Genomic DNA, 17,822 nt, shown 5'->3' with positions numbered 1-17,822 from the left:
TTTTTAAAATATATTAAATTAAGAAAAATTACAATTCTAAAGACCTTTTAGTATGGGGTGGGTTAATTATTCCAAGTTGAATGTCAAAGAGTTAAACTGGCCGTTTTCTAAATATAAAATTACATTGTCTCTTTTGCTCTATCAATTTATCTATCTATCAATTTATCTATCTATCAATTTATCTATCTATCAATTTATCTATCTATCTATTTATCTATCTCATCTGAACATATTGGAAATATTATCTAACTTCCTTAATTTAAAAAAAAAAATTCATTTACTTTTACTATTTACTACAATTTTTTCAACTATTTTATTCGTGAGAAGCTTTAAAAGAAATACAAAAATCGTTGTCAGTCTGCGCTTTGTTTTAAATTGATGTCTTTGTAATTTATTTGTAATTCGTGTAACTAATGTCTAAAGCTGGTCTGGTCTGGTCTGGTCATCGGTCAATCTCTAGCAGTTTTTTATTATTATCATTATTATTATTGTAAAAGAAATTATTATTATTATTGTTGTAGTTGTTTCCTTTCTTTTTTCCTTTCCTTTTTGGTTTGGTTTAGAAACGAGCGTCTGCATTTGACAGACGGAATGAAGAAACATTTTGAATTTTTCCAAAACTGGAAAACGATGTTGGTTGAGAGATATCAGTGTTTAAGTGGTGCGCGCGAGCGTTTAATAATGTGTGTGTATGTGTGTATATATTTGTGTATGTGTGCGTATATTTGTATGTGTGTATATTTGTATATGTGTGTGTGTGCGTGTGTGAACCATGGCTTTTTATTTGAAACTGGTGTCGAGTAAGCTAATGTGTTAATGTAAAAATTAGTATGTAACACACGTATGGATGTATGAGTTTTCCTTTCTTTCTCTCTTTCTTTCTTTCTCTTCCCCAACTTAGTGATCCATTTATTTATACAACCAACCTTTCTCTGTCTATTGTATTTCCATTTAAGCACTCGCTTCTTGCCCCCACCCCACCCGCAAACCCCATTACACTCCCGATCGAACAGAAACCTATCAGCAAAAGGCGTTCCAGCCGTGACCATACTGTCTTTTTTTGTTTGTTTTGTTTTGTTTTTTATTTCATGTAAATCTAGGACCACATTGATCAGTGTGGTTGGTGTCTCTTCGTTATTCAAGGACAGTGGTGTAGTTGATATTTGAAGGAACATTTGGCTGCTATTTCTTGCTCGTCGATCGCCCGCATAAAGAGAGAGAGAGAGAAGCTCCCCTTCCTTAGTTCGTATTTGCCATTCGATTCAACCATGTGTTGAGGGACCTATTTAAGTGGGCGACGTTGTACCGAACGGTTTTTAAGATACTCCACCACCACTTTCATCATCACTACTTAAGCTAGCTGTCTGTCACTTAGCACTTTATTTTTCACACTGTTGCCACCATCCATCCATCCATCTATCCATTCTTTCTTTGTTTTATTTTATTTTTCGTTTATAATTTTCTTTTCCTCTTTATTCTCTATTCTTTTCCACCACAACTTCCCCTTCTGTATGTATGTCTTTACCATCAACACCACCACCACCACCGAGCTCATTTCAATGCAACTTGCTTTATCACCATCACCTTTGTGTATTTTTCCACACACTTCTCTACTCTACTCTATCTTCTACGTATTCTTTCCTCCCCCCTCCTCCGTCCCATCACCGTGCTGTTCTGTCTGTTAACCGCGCTTGTCCCTTCATCTCCATCTCTACCGTCGCCACTTGCCAAAATACCATTCTCTCTTTCTCTCTCTCTCCTTAACACTTATTTTTTGTTTTTTTGCAATATCATTTGTCGCTTTATTCCTATGCTAGTTTCAATTGATTTCTCGCTCTTCCCCCCCATCAGCCACCACCACCACCACACTACCACCACCACCACACTACCATTACTTCAATTTATCATTTGACGTTCTTGCCTTTCCTTGCCGTCACCTGATTCTTCTTTTTTTTTCTTTCCCCTTCTCTCTCCCTAGTTTTCCAGTTTCAATTGATTCCTCCTCTACCAACTCTCACACAACACCACACTTCTCGCGCTTTCCTTGTCCATTACACCCCTCTTTTACCAATCTTTCCATTCACCATCACCGACAGACATATCGCAACCAACTAGGCTCTACACAGACTAACCAACTCTAAGTGGAGCTCTCGACTTGCTAGAAACAACAGCCAAATCTTCCTCCAAACTGCATCTTACCGCCATAAATAAAATGACTGAGACAATGTAGTCATAGAGATAAAAAATAAGACTGGATGGTCACGATCAGAACGCGCTCTGTAATAAGTCTGATCGATCAGGGTTGATTTGGAGTTAAACAACAGCAAACTGCAGACGATTTTTCCTCTTCCAACCAGATTGCTTTATTCTCCTGAAACTTCACTCCTGACTCCCTGCTTGTTCCCTACTCTCCGCTTCATTCATAAGAAACTCTTTCACAACCGATTAAGTTTACTTATTGGTCGTTGGCGGCGGTGAAAGGTGTTGCAGATGTGCATTAAAAATCTGCTGTAGACATTTCTTATTACAGACCTCTCTTATAATAAAAGAATTACATCCAAATTGTCTGTCCAGAAGCCCCATGGCTTCTAATACTGTCTCCATGTCTGAGATTTTCTAAAAGAAGCAATTATTGCTAAAGCCGTTTTATTCAACAGAAAACTCTTTGTATCCCTTCGTTTACTTTTTTCCCCTTGATAAAATATCAGCACTCGTTGCTATTATATATATATATATATATATATATATGAAATTTAAAAGGAAAATAAAATGTATAAAATTTAACGGTTTTTTTTTTCCAAATTGGAAATATTTGTGTTCACGACTTGTTTCGTTACTTCGAGAAAGGCATGAATGTCACAATTTCCCATGTGTTTCTTTCAATAAATCTGAAGCTTTATGTCTATATAAGGTATTGATATTTTTACTAAATTCCTTTTTTATAATTTTCTCTTTCTCTCTCTTTCTGGACCACCAAACACCTAAATAAACTGGTATATTTTATCATCTTTTGTTTGACTGAACCAAAGCTTGATTCTTGAGTAAATTTTATTATTATTATTATTATTATTATTATTATCATTATTATTAGGTAATTTATTATTGGGGCTGATTTCATCGATCCTATCTCCCTCAACCTTCGCCAAATTTCTGAATTTGTCTGCTAAGAGATTCAGTGTTATATATATTATGAAAGCACTGAAATATAGTTTCTTGGTTAAGTAATAATATGTGCTTGTCCATTCTGCCTTTTGACCATATTGCCTGGTCTCTTATCAGTGAAAATATTTTTCATTGTCTCCCATGTTGCTTCGTGAAGAGAATAAATCAGTAATCATTTTGATTGCAAATAATTTAACTCGAAATTCTTAACCCAGTTGTCTGCTTTTGGTGGTGGTGGCGATGGGGGTCTTTTTTTTTTTTCTTTTTCGGGGTCAAACGTTTCTCTAAATTCTCTTTGTTGTTGCATGATCTTATTTAATTACATATATAACAATTATATGTAAACTCATATTTTTATATGATAATAATAATTAATAATGTGCAGTTTTTAGAATTCATAAAAATATTAACATTATTTTGTTTTTAGTTTCTTTCTGTTTCTCCTAAAACTTAATATTGATTTTAACAAAGGTGTTTTTGTTTTTTTGTTATAAAATATGAATTAAGTTTTTGTCTTAATTTCTCCTCACATTTTTACTTTGCGAGCTTAAAGTTTCATTTATAAGGTATATTAGGTCAATCTCAATTCCTTTCGGAATCGTTTAAAAGAGAATGTTCTTAGCTAACGGTTTTTTTAAAACTTTCTGACAGCATAAACCTCTTTATCTTCTTTCAAGTGATTGAATGAGAACATTTTTTTCTTTCTTTTTGTAAAAGGAAATATATTTTATCAGTATCAGGAGAATGATAGCCTTGCTTCATTTTTCTATTCTTTTTTTATATTTACTTTTTCCAATTTCCTTTATCACTAAAGGAAATCTTATTTTAGAATTCTCGAGTTCAGTTGAAATAATTTATTCTGACAAATCTGTTGTTATCCTAATTATATTTCTCCAGTTATGAAATTATAACACCCCTCCTCTTTCTCTTCTAACCTAATTTACTCAACAGAAGCAAATAGTTATTGTTACTATTGTTAGAAATACAATTTTTTTAATATACATATTAGTCTAATATCGGTTGGGCTTCTTTTATCTTACCAGGTATTTTTATTTCACTTTATCTGTTCTTATACATGCATACACACCATGCACATATGCGTACATATTCATAGATTCATACGTACGCACTAGCGCGTACGCATACACATAGACATGCATATATACACACACATATTTATATATGTATGTATGTATAAAGAAGTGCTAACATGCTTGCTTAATGGATAATCTTTTCTTGCGTAAGATTCGAATAAAGTAATTTCATGGGGTTGGGGAATCTAGTTAAACGAAGCGTTAGCTGATAGTTTTAGAATCAACTTTTTTCTTCTTCTTCTTTCTCTTTCTCTTTCCTTTATCTCGCTTCCAATTAGGAAGAAGCGAACGAAAATGTGTGCACACTTGTGTGTGCATAATGTTTTATGGAACAGTTGGGTCGCCAATCAGAATCTTTTCCTATCGACACACCTACTGAACTGGGTTGCTGCTGCACTGGCTGATTGTTGTAACCCATTTATTTACACACTTGTCTATATCTTATTTCTTTCATGAATACCCCCCCCCCGCCGCCCTTCCCCCCTCGTGTTCCTCCTATACGCTAACAATGTCCAGTGGATTTGTAGTCAGAACATAAGACCGAGTATATTAAAAACGAAGTGCCGTTGTATCATCTGTGTGTGAATGTGTTTGTGAGAGAGAGATTAGAAAATGAAATAATAATGGAAAAGTTCTGACTTCATTAAAAATGAGGCGCTGTAGGTTTGTTGCGAATATTAATATCTCAGAAAGTTAATTGTTACTCGTCTTATAACAGTTAAAAAGTATTTAAGGTTCTTCGGACGTTTTGCCGAGTGGAGAGTTTTTTTTTTTTGCTGATGCAAACCTATTTCGCTATTCGTTTATGTTTGTATATTGATAACCACTGTAGCCATAGTTTTCATGATGCTATGTAGCTGAGATAACTGCATTTTAGGTATTAAATTTATACAACCTTTGTTTCCATTCCTGAGTTTAAACTCTTGTGTTGCTAGAATTTTTTTCTCCGCCTCTAAATCTCTTGTCCTTCACTCCCCCCCCCTTCATTTTCTTTACCCCTCCCATAGTTTTATGAATTTAGAGCACAATTATTTAATATTGTTGCATATTATATTCTTCTCAAACCTCTAAAACAGATTTTTCCAGAAACTGGTTATACTAGCAGTTAATATTATTAAAATCACAGAAATATTCAATAACTTGATTTTTCATTAAAATATTGAAAATTACGTGTGTGTGTGTGTGTATATATATATGTATGTGTGTATATATATATATATATGTGTGTGTGTACTTGTATATGATGTGTTATGAATTTATGGAAAAAAATCCCATAAAACTCAACAATTTTGTTAAAAATGGAGAAAAGATGTTAAAATATATGAGAATTTTATACATACATCTCTCTCTCTCTATCTATCTATCTATATATATATATATATATATATATATACCTAGTTATTTTTCGTGTAAATAAATTCTTGAATTTGGAAAGATTTATGTAAACTGGCATTTTTTTTTTCCTTGGTGGTGCAACATTGTGTACAGAATTTAGAATTTCAGTTTTGATATCAAGAAATTGAGACGATCCTTTACATTTCCTCTTTCAAAAACAAAACTTGTTTTATGATATAATCCCGTTTTATTTTTCAATTCGATCTTCTTCTTTTTTTTAAAATAAAATATATATATATATAAAACAAAAAAGAAAAGAGACAGTGAGAGAAAAAAATATGCATTAAATCTAAACCTGAAACGATATTGGTATATATGAGTAGTTCAGTTGAACTGTGAACATTCTAAAATTTCATATGTTAAGACACGTTTAGATTTAGAAAACCTAATTGATTCATGCTTTGAACTAAATCATCCAAAGGTGAAAAAAATCGATACCTTTATGCATTTGTTCCTCTGCTGTATCATGAAATTCTGGCTTGATGTACAAGATGTTCTAAAATTAATGCTATATTTTCTATATTGAATTACTGTACATTTAGAATATAAATTTTTTTGTTTTATAAACCTTTTTTTTTTTTCTGACAAATTTAATTTTACTTCACACCTCTTCAACTTCAGAAAAAAAAAGTTTTATTCACTAAAACACTATCACAAATAATGTTGTTTATATATTAGTGGCTGGTATTGAAAATATATTTGTGAAGAGTTTCTGCATAATGTATGCCTGTTTGTGTTTCATATACCAATTCATTGTATTTAACAATGAATTAATAATTTATATTAATTTTATATACATTGAGAGAAGGAATGAAGTAACAGGGTTGTGTATGAGAGTTATAAATATTTTTTTTTTAAATATACATTTCTTTTTGTCCTTGGATAAAAATTAAAGATAAATTTTATCAGAACTGTATTAATACTATCAATAATTGTGTCGTTGTGTATTAAAATCAAACTATCATAGTTGCTAAAATTGTTGATCTAGCATCTAGGTTAACTTTCAATTGCCATATAAAATTTTACATTAGTCTGCTTTGTCTTCCTTCTTCTGAGAAGAAAAATTGCTGAAGTACTTACCGTCTGTAACATCCCTACCAGGTGATACCAGACTGACTTGTACAGTATTAGATTTTTATTTAGTACACTAAACTATATTGATAAAATAGAAACCAAGAGGAATCACGTACATATTAGTTGTTAGAATCCGTGCTTCATTTCAATTTTAATTGCAACAACAACAAAATTTTAAAATTTTAAAAAAAACAACACAATTTTGTGAAAGACAATCCGATATTTTAACCAACATAGATAAAATGCAAAAGTTGGTCAACTAGCCTTTTGTTGTCTCTAAAACACGATAACTGTTACTGATATAGTTTAGCCTAAGAGATCAAACATACTACAATAGACTGCATAAATTATCTCTGAAATTGAAGTTGATGGGGGGGGGGGGTGCGCAGAATGTTCTAGCAGCAACAATGTGAATTCTTTAGCTCAGATAATTTGATCAATATTTAAAGAAATTGCTCACCAAGTTTTTTTTTTCGCTCTCTTTTTTCCGTTTTTTTTTTTTTTCGAGCTTTTATAGTAAATGATGGAAGTATTTTTTATGTTTATTATCAACATATTCGGAAGAGAATATCGTATAGAAATTGAACTAACATTTGATATAACTAATTTCTTGGAGCTTGACAAATCTCTCACGTGTTAAGTAAGAGATTGCATTAATAAAAGTTTAACTTTTACTATATAACCTTAATGCGATATAATTGAAAATAGTAATAATAATAATGATTGCATATCAGATTATTTTACTTGAGGAATTATTTGCAATAAATTTATTTAAATCTTGGGTGATTTTAAAACATTTTTATTTGTAGAATGGTTTAGCTAAAGTGGTTTGTTAGCTGTTTAAATGTTAATAAAAAAAAATGCCATATTCGGAAGAAAAAAAAACTAAAAAAGCATAATTGACAGACTTCTAAATCTAATTGCGATCGTTAGCAGATAAATTGCAACTTAAGAAAAAAGAAATTGATGCACATTAATAATAATAATAATAATAATAATAGTTTGGCACGCGTACGCGTGCACGCACGCGCGTGCACACAAACTCTGAAAGCACGCATTGTGACAGGCGTACAAGCTTATACAGAAATATACGCTGGTACAAGCCAAAAAGACATAAAGCAATTTATTTCAAAATAGAAAAATCTTAATATATTCATGGAAAGATTGTATTTACCAATCTTGTCATTCTCTACTACTGCGCGCTACTAAACTCTAAAGTCTTAAAACTGCTTGCTACTATTATTATTATTGCTACTACTATTCGTCAGCGTTACTACAGTTGCTATAATGCCAACGTCATTGAAACTACTACGGAATACCATTATTACCATTCCTCTTTTATTATAACTGACAGAAGCTACTATAAAACTATACTATAAATCCCACCTCCGCGAAAAAAAAACAGAAGAATAAAAAAATCTGGTTTTTCTTTCAGCAGATTTAAAAAATTTTTATTTTATGTAATTTATGTGTTGAAATCAGAAAACTAAAAACTCAGTAATATTGTTTTGTATATATATATATATATATATATATATATATATATATATATATATATATATATATAGAGAGAGAGAGAGAGAGAGAGAGAGAGAGAGAGAGAGAGATTAGTTGTGAATTTTGAACCCCACTTGTGTTCTTTTGTGTGTATGTGTGTGCTTGTGTCTGTAACAGATTTGCCAAGTTGCTACCAAAAATGGCATAAAAATAAGTCGATTATTATTTTGTCGTCCAGATCTCAATTCACTAATAAAACAAAGCATAATTTAACATCTTACGATTAATTTTAACGAGTGGTATTGATAATGATGACGTTTACACTTCAATTGACATATCGAATAGTTTCTGCTAGCTATTTTGGTACACACACACCACATCAAACTGTCTCAAGCTTATTCAACTGGTTGAGGTCATTGACTTATACGAGTTCTCGATATTTTTCTGCGATAAGAATATGATTTCGCTTGCTAGTTAGTTGTGGTAGTAGTAGTAGTAGTAGTAGTCATTTGCATATATCTCTGTACAATAAAAATTAAGAATTTTAGATAAAGATAACATTTTTTTTTTTAATGATAATTTTGACTGTGACAATTATGAATTAAATTTAAATATATGCATTTTTAAGTTGGCTGGCTTCATTTGTATTTTCTAAAGGGATTATATAATTTTCATTCTAACAATTTTTATTATCGATTTTTATTCAGTATCTTAATAAATTCACTGAAATTATAAAATGTTAAATTTTATGTAATAAGCTACTAATCTGATTTTTTTTTTTTTTCACTTTTGAATATGAATAATTTGTACCTATACGTCTCGTGTGTGTGTGTGTGTGTGTGTGTGTTTTGATACTTATAATGGGCATATTGGGGAGTACCATATATTTTCATAGAAATTATTAATTGGAGGGCTTAATTATAATGAAATATGTTTATATTTGTAATTTGATAATTAAAGAAAATTTTTAATATTTTCTTTAGTATTTTTATTACAAAAGCAAAATATTAAATTCCACTTCAGAAAATGTAATTGTAATATTATATATTATAAATTTCTCTGAAATTAAAATAACGCTTCCCTGAAATTAATGTTCTTACATATGTTTATGTTTCTTTGTTCCTTGGCAGTTGACAGAAATTTTCATTTTTAATTTTCTAAAATCGTTGTAGCTAGTTTTTCATACGAATTGTTTTTTTTAGTTTTCTGCATTTCTCAAGTCAGAATTTATTCTTTTCATTCAGTAATTATTCATAACTATTTAGCTACTGCAATTTTTATCTTTACCCTTTTGTTTCAACATTGTTAGTAGCAGACACTTTCATTTAAGAAGCTGAGAATTTGGATAAGGAAACTTATTTAATTATATTTTTGAAAATTTTTGCAAACTGTTAATTCTAATTCAAATGTCACTTTATCAAGCTTCTATTTAATAATAATAGAATGTTTTATTTGAAGATGTCAAAGTAATTTTTTTTGTATGCTTGTTTTTTTAGACAAATCAATATGTGTTTCAATATTATTTCTTTGATCTATAGCTAGTCGTAGTCGTCCAGCTGGTTTCCTATGATGCCATTAAGTTTAAGTTAAAATATTCAAACTTGCTATATAATGTCATCTATTATGAGTCTAGAATTCCTAAAGTCTGGTTTTAATTCCCATGTCAGTTAGATTCAGACTTTTTGGTATAGTGTTTAGAGTGTCTATTAGCATCTAATTTTTCTCTCCAAAAATATTTGCCTTGTTTTCTATATAAAGGAAATATCATTATGTCAAGAATTCCTTTCTTTTTCATAATTTAAAAAAAAAATTTGTTTTAAAGTAGTTTAATTTTTGAATAACCGTTTAGTTAATTTTATCAAAACAAACCCAGAATTAGCAGCTACATCTGTTGAAAGAGAAAGATACCTTAGAAAATGTGAACTATAATATTCAAAAGATTGTGAGAGATATGGCTGTTTACTTTGTAACAACACAGTTTTGGCTTCTCTCCTGTGTGGCACCTTGGCCAAATGATTTCTGCTGGAGCTTTGGGACGTGGAATTGGTAAACAGAACCTGTATTGCATCTGGTCACGTGTGTATGTATGTATGATGTTATTGACTTAAACTTTTAGCACAAGCATTGCTGGCAGTCATTGTTTTCAACATCTAGGATATTATAATTTGTCAGTGATGGTCATACTAGCCTACAAATTGACAGCCATCATGTATTATTTCTTTACTACCGACAAGGGGGACAAACAAGGACAGACAAACGGATTAAGTCGATTATATTGACCCCAGTGCGTAACTGGTACTTAATTTATCGACCCCGAAAGGATGAAAGGCAAAATCGACCTCGGCGGAATTTGAACTCAGAACGTAGCGGCAGACGAAATACCGCTAAGCATTTCGCCCGGCGTGCTAACGTTTCTGCCAGCTCGCCGCCTTATGTATGTCAGTCTGTCTGTATGTATGCTCACATAATAAGCTACTACACAGCTTTGTGTGTGTATGCATGAATATTGATGTTCTCCATCTTCCATCTGAGCAAAATCATGATGTTGTGTTTACATTCACTGTAAACATTCTGTAGCTCCGTGCTTTCAAAGACCAGTGGAATAAAAAATTTATACCTTACTTGAAAAACAAGGGTTGAACACAAGAAGGGTATCCAACTTTAAAATGCTACTTCAAATTAATTTCTGTCCAACCCATAATAGCATGGAAAAAATGGGACATAAAACAGATGAAAGAACGAACAAGATGATCATATACCAAATGCTTTTGATCATTGGCTGCTCAATCAGAGTTGACCTGAAGCTCAACAACAAAACGAAATAAAAAAACTATCTGTTGTAAAACTGTCATATTTGATCTTTTAGATATGAGCATTAAAATTATGGGTTAATCTGTTCTTAACTGGTAATACAAATAAAGAAAACTCTAGCTTTTATTTGATAATCTGCCAGTTTCTGTTTTATATCATTGTTCTTTTGTGATCTATTTTGTTTTTGTTGGTGTATCTCTAACCCCAAACTGCTCTCTTTGAAAAGAATTTATACTTACTGTTTTCACTATCTTTTGTTTGAACACGAAGATAGGTTTCTGGGAGATTAGTTATAATCATCATCATCATCACCCTCATCACACTTCTGTTTTTCCTTGCTGGCATGGATTGGATGAGATGTCACAGTCTAATATCATCTTGCACACCGCAACAAAGAAAACTGACCAGTTTCAGTGGTGTTTATGTCTTACATTGAAGACTAAATGCTCATTAACATGTTACCAGCACTAAGGAAGTATTTCAATGCAGAAAAACTGAAGAGTCTTTAACATTTATCAGTTCTTAATTCAGAGATACTACTCTCGTTGATGGATAGACTGTGATGCAGTTTATATAATCCACACCTAACATGTTTGTTCCCTCTTTTTCTTTTTTTCTTTTTTTATTTTTGCATGTTTTCTATGGCTGGGTGATCTACCTATCACCAACCACTTCAATGAGTGAATTTTTTTGTACCAACAACACTATAGAAGTTGTTCATGCAAGAAGAATAAAAAAAAAAGTACCCTATCAGTTCTTGTTTGGTTTTTCTACCCTCCTAGATAGTTTGCAGAGTTCATGTTTTGCATGTTCCATTTCTTTTTTTTCTTTTTTTTTGCATGGTTTCTATAGTTTGACGACCTTTCTATTCCTAACCATTTTACATAGTTATACTACATGCCACTAGTACAGAAAAGCTGTCCTGTATGTGGAAAGCTGAAGAGTTCCCATTATTCTGTGTCAGTTCTTATCTGAAATTATTGCCCATGTAGACATGTAACCTGTAATATGGTTTGTGTCTCACTCTTATGTCTCATTTTGGAGTCAACTAGATAAATCTAGTTAATGCCTAGTATTTATTTTATCGGTTACAAAGCCAACTTGTGTTTGGCAATTTCCAGAGACATTGTATCTTTTATTGGTAATCATTTTTCTTGAGGAAGGAACATAAAGTTTAATTAGAATTTCATCTGGTATTGACTTTTATCATCATACTTGTACAGCTTCCCTATGATATATAAGTTGAATAAAATTTTTGTGAAGTTACTAATATGATAGTGTAATAAAGTATACTGCATTTGTCAGTTCTACGATACAATATAATTTGATAACTATTCACTTTGTTGTTGACACATCTATTTTATTGTTTGGGTAAAATTTATTCAGTGCTAATGCTTCAATAATTTCATTTGAAACAGAATATCACATAAAGCTGAAGCAGGTTGTACATACCATTGCTGCTTGTGACAAAATTAATTTTGTTTGCTGTTTAGTAATGCCAGAAATAACTGCTTAAAAATTTGGAAATTTTTCTAGTAAGAAGGCATTTTCTTTGTACAAATTTTCCTATTTCATTATAGACACCATAATCAGTTGTGAATAATTATCTTTCTTGAAAATGAACTTGAAAATTGTATAGTGATTAATAAAGATCTTTGTCTGATTTCTTTTATTCTTTCTCTTTTTTTTTAACAAAGAAATTCGTTTTCTGGTGTACTTCCCAGACTTCATTTATGTGGCTTTTTTAAAGTATCCTAAAAGCGAACTGATTAATGGCAGATCATTTCATTGACATTCAAACCATAATGACTGACCAACTCTATAACATTTCAAGAGGAGTGTTCTACAGCTGCTTTGACATTTTTAGAAACATTAGTTCCAGTTTTGCTGGGGAACTTAATATTACAAAAAGAACAAATCGTTATAAATCACTGTGACCTTTGAGAAGCTCCTTTCAATTATCCACCTGTATTATTTTAAATATATGCTTTATTCTTCCTTTTTACTTCAGGCTACTGTTTTATTCTCATCACCAAACTAGTTTTCTCAATTTTTAGATCAGCTAAATTACTAATTTGTTGGAGCCAGATTTTTTCTAGAACCACAGATAGTCTGCTTCTATTCATTTAATGTCAGTATTTTTATTTTACCAGAAAGAATAACACTCATATTGGATTTCAATTCTGACCCATTAAATGGGGAAATCTTTTTAGTTTCATTATTCTTGCAGCCCCCATCTCGTATATAATCTTTAATTCATTTTAGTTCCTCTCATTTAAAGTATAGCTTTGTTAATATTTATACTGTGTAGCAATTTGGAGGAAAACACGAAAAATGAATAGATAAGGACTACTTACCTATTGGTAGTGTGTCGAAGTGTTCCTAATCAGAATAATTTTTATTTTGCATTGCCACAAATCTCCTACATGTTGAGAGTAAATATTAGATTATTTTAGAATGCAAAATGAACTCGTATCCTCTCCAGGAGAATGTTTACATCATGTAACTGAAGACCTACTTACAATGGCAATACCTGAGACAAGTTGAATGTAAGAGTTACTGTGCTTGATTTAGCTCATTACTTTGCATTCAACTTTTGGATGGGTTGGCTTTCTTTCACTCCACTCTAATATTTAAATGTGGAGGCACAATAGCCCATTGGTTAGGGCAGCGGATTCGCGGTCATAGGATCGCGGTTTCGATTCCCAGACCGGGCGTTGTGAGTGCTTATTGAGCAAAAACACCTAAAAGCTCCACAAGGCTCCGGCAGGGGATGGTGGCGAACCCTGCTGTACTCTTTCACCACAACTTTCTCTCACTCTTACTTCCTGTTTCTGTTGTACCTGTATTTCAAAAGGCCAGCCTTGTCACACTGTGTCACGTTGAATATCCCCGAGAACTACGTTAAGGGTACACGTGTCTGTGGGCTGCTCAGCCACTTGCATGTTAATTTCATGAGTAGGCTGTTCCGTTGATCAAATGGAACCCTCGATGTCGTTAGCGACGGAGTACCAAGAGAGAATATTTAAATATGGGAATAAAGCGGTGAGCTGGCAGAATTGTTAGCATGCTGGGCAAAAATGCTTAGTGGAATTTTGTCCGTCTTTATGTTCTGAGTTCAAATTCTGCTGAGGTCGACTTTGCCTTTCCATCCTTTCAGGGTTGATGAAATAAGTACCAGTTGAGCACTGGGGTTGATGTAATCAACTTACTCCTCCCCGAAAATTACTGGCCTTGTACCAAAATTCGAAACCAATATTTATAGACCATTGAGATAATCGGTTTATTGTATCACATTCTTCAAATGTTGAGCTTGTCAGCTGCAACAAAAGAAGTTAATATTTATTTCTTACCAAGTATTCTAGACATATTCACAATCTTTGTAATATTGTTAATGATTTATGAAAATAACATGCAGAATACTTCTTTTGAATAGATGTTTTTTTTTTTGTGTATTTATATTTTTTATTGTTTCAAATCTAATGGTGGCTTATTTCAGTTACTATTCTATCAATCACCTTGATATGATATTATCAAGATAGAGTTTTAGTCTTTCTCCAGTTACCCATCGATTCACAAAGCAACACAAATATTCATTCTGATGCATTTGTTATTTTTAAAAGCTACACTTTCAGACTTCAACCAATTAACACATCTCTTGTAGCATGAAGAAAAAAAAAAAATAGGAAGCAAAAAAAAAAAAGAAAGAAGAAGAAAAAAAAAGATTACAACCTTGAAATGTCAGCAGAGTAAAGTTTTGAAGTGTCTGCTTCTGAAACTGTGAAAAGATCTTCAATTTCCCCTCACAGTTGAAATTTCCACTTAGGACAGGAGCAGTTAGGCAGTTAAAGTCGGAGTTATTGATATTCATAAAATATGAATGAGGCCTTTACTGTATGGATTGATTCTCTTTTTTTAGTAACGTGTAGTAGATGCATAATCAAAATTGGTCTTATAATTCACTGACTTCATTAATTTATATACTTTATTTTAATCATGGGGGGAAAAAATAACTTATTCAATCATTGGTATTCTTACATGTAGTAACAAGGAAAAAATCTAGTTTCTTCCTTGTTCTAGATAATAACCTTACCATATGCTCTTCAATATATTTCAAACTATTTCTTTGTCCACATGACAGAACGGGCAACGCCTCTGTTCTTCTACAATTGTTAAATATTCAATTAAATATATCACAACTCCTTGACTATACAACAACTAATAGATATTTTTATTTCATGGAATTGTAAAATGTGAATCTGCAATTTTTTTATTGTATATATCTGTGTGTATGCATTCATGCACATGAATGTATGCATACTTGAATATGTTTAAAAGTATGTGTATGTCTGTGTGCACGTGCGCACAGATACACACACACATACACATACAAACAATGTATATGGCTGTATATATGTGTGTATAGAAATAGGTAAGACTATATATAAAGTGAGAGAGAGAGAGAGACATACACACGCATGTATATGTATATACATGTGTGTATATATATATATATATATACAAGAGAATGTCATGAAGAGGCATCTTATAGCTTCATCAGAGCCCTCTCAATGTCTGTGTGTGTGTGTGTGTGTATATATATATATATATATATATAATCATCATCACCATTATTTTGACACTCATTTTTCCATGCTTATGTAGGCCAGATGAAATTTTGTTGGACAGCCTTTTTTGACATGAGCAAGAATACAGAAGTGGGCATTAAAATGCCAGTTATGATGATGATGATATATATATTTGTGTATGTATGTGTGTGTGTACATATATATATAAGTCCAAACCAGGCCAGCATGGAAAGCAGACATTAATTGAAGTTCAGAAAGGTACTACCTCTGTTAGTAATGAAGGACCTCTCCCTCAGAGTAAAAGGCAGATTGTACGATGCCTGTGTACAAACAGCTATGCATTGTGGTAGTGCGACATGGACTGTGACTACTGACGGTATGCGAAGACTCAAAAGAAATGAAGTCGGTATGCTCTGCTGGATGGGTAATGTCTGTGTACATATATATTGGAGTGTGTGTGATTTAAGAGAAAAACTGAGTGTATGAGGCATCAGATGTTGTGTACAAGAGAGAAGACTACATTGGTATGGCCATGTAATGCGTATAAATGAAGACAGTTGCATGAAGAGGTGCTGATCCCGAATTGCAGAGGGAGCATGTGGAAAGGTGTAGACGCGGGAGGATGTGGGACGAAGTAGCGAGAACTGATCTTCAGATGTTGGGACTCACAGAGGGGATGACAGGGGACCGAGATTCCTGGCAATTTGCTGTGCTTGAAAAGACATGTCAAGCTAAGTGAAAGTGTCATCCTTGCATACAGGCTTGTTCCTTGCATCCTGCTCCAGCTGAGCGTTCCTAATCTTGTGGGCTTGTAGGGGGCTGGTGCCACATAAAAAGCACTCGTACTCAATCTCACCATAAGTCTGTCATCACAGTCGCCTCAAGACTAGGGCAGCTCACAGACAGTCTGACTTGCTCCACGGTAGCAGGATGGGTTGACATGGGTTGTACAAAATAAAAATTAATACCAAATCCATCTTCTGGTTACTTAGGAAATTATTATTATTATTATTATTATTATTATTATTATTATTATATATACGTACATGCATGCATATATGTACATAAAATATACACATAAAATGGACCATTTTAACCTCTATATCTGAGTCTCTGTAGTCTGCTCATTTCTCTCTCTCTCTCTCTCTCTCTCTCTCTCTCACTCCCCACCTTATTCCTCATTATTGATATTCATCACTCATGTTCTCTCCTGTCGCTGTTTCTTCAATTACTTCTTCCATTACCCAATGATCATATAGCCATGTGTCACTCTTATTAATCTCGCCGCTGTCACCCCCTTACTCTGGTTCTTTCCCATTTTGTTCTGTTACAGTTTTGGTCATGCGTTTTGTATTCGATCTCTCTTACCAATAACTTAATTTAACTACTTCACAGTCATTTCTTTCTATTCATTCCCTTCACCAACAACCATCATACAACTGCCTACCACATTCTGTCTTCCATTACTCTTCTGTAACATTCCTGCTCTGGTTTTCTTCTTTAATTTTCTCACATCTATTCTTCACTCCTATCACTTTGGCCTTCTTCAATCTCACCATCTTCCTTCTATACAGTTGTATAGAAAAAAAAAAGAAGAAGCAAATGAATGAAGAACGCAGTGAAGAAGTGACACTTTAATCTTGCTGGGGATGAAGGAATAAATGAAGATAGTATTCTTTAGTCATGTTGGAACAAAACAACCCCTCCAGTACTGTTGCCTTGATAAAATACATCAAGTACACTCTTTAAAGTGGTTGGCGAAAAGAATGGCATTTAGGTATAGAAATTTTGCAAAAAATAAAATATATGGGTAAAATGTAATCTTTATCCTTCTACATTGGCTATAACTCTGAATAAAAACCAACTCAAGTGGTGACAACCCATTCAATGCATGCCAGCAAGCAGACATAAGATGGTGATGATAGAGTGTGTGTGTGGTGTAAATAGTAATAGAATAACTTGGTTTGAAAGACAGCTTAAATGAAAAATAGTTTAAGCTTGTATGAAAATGCAGTACTATTGATGTTCTCTTCCTAATGATCCATCTATAAATGTTCTTAGCTAAGAGTTTGCAACAGTATCCAGTTTTTCTTTGGTCTGGGGAAGATCTTTGACCAGAAGCCATGTTCTCATTAGTCTTGTAGTCACTAAAAAAAGCTAGATGTAGATGAATGGTTTATGAGAACCAAGCATACCATGT

The 17,822-nt window shown here is 32.6% G+C and overlaps 1 protein-coding gene across 4 annotated transcripts in view; it reads left to right on the top strand.

Moving 5' to 3' along the window:
• Positions 1 to 17,822, top strand: part of LOC106875029 (jumonji domain-containing protein 1C) — a 354,655-nt gene that overhangs the window by 1,028 nt on the left and 335,805 nt on the right. The gene's annotated exons all lie outside the window — the stretch shown is intronic.

Source organism: Octopus bimaculoides, chromosome 14 (genome assembly GCF_046866305.1).
Source record: "Octopus bimaculoides isolate indiv1 chromosome 14, ASM4686630v1, whole genome shotgun sequence".
Lineage (NCBI taxonomy): Eukaryota > Metazoa > Mollusca > Cephalopoda > Octopoda > Octopodidae > Octopus > Octopus bimaculoides.
The sequence above is the reverse complement of the archived record's forward strand: the minus strand, read 5'-3'. Positions and strand labels throughout refer to the sequence as shown.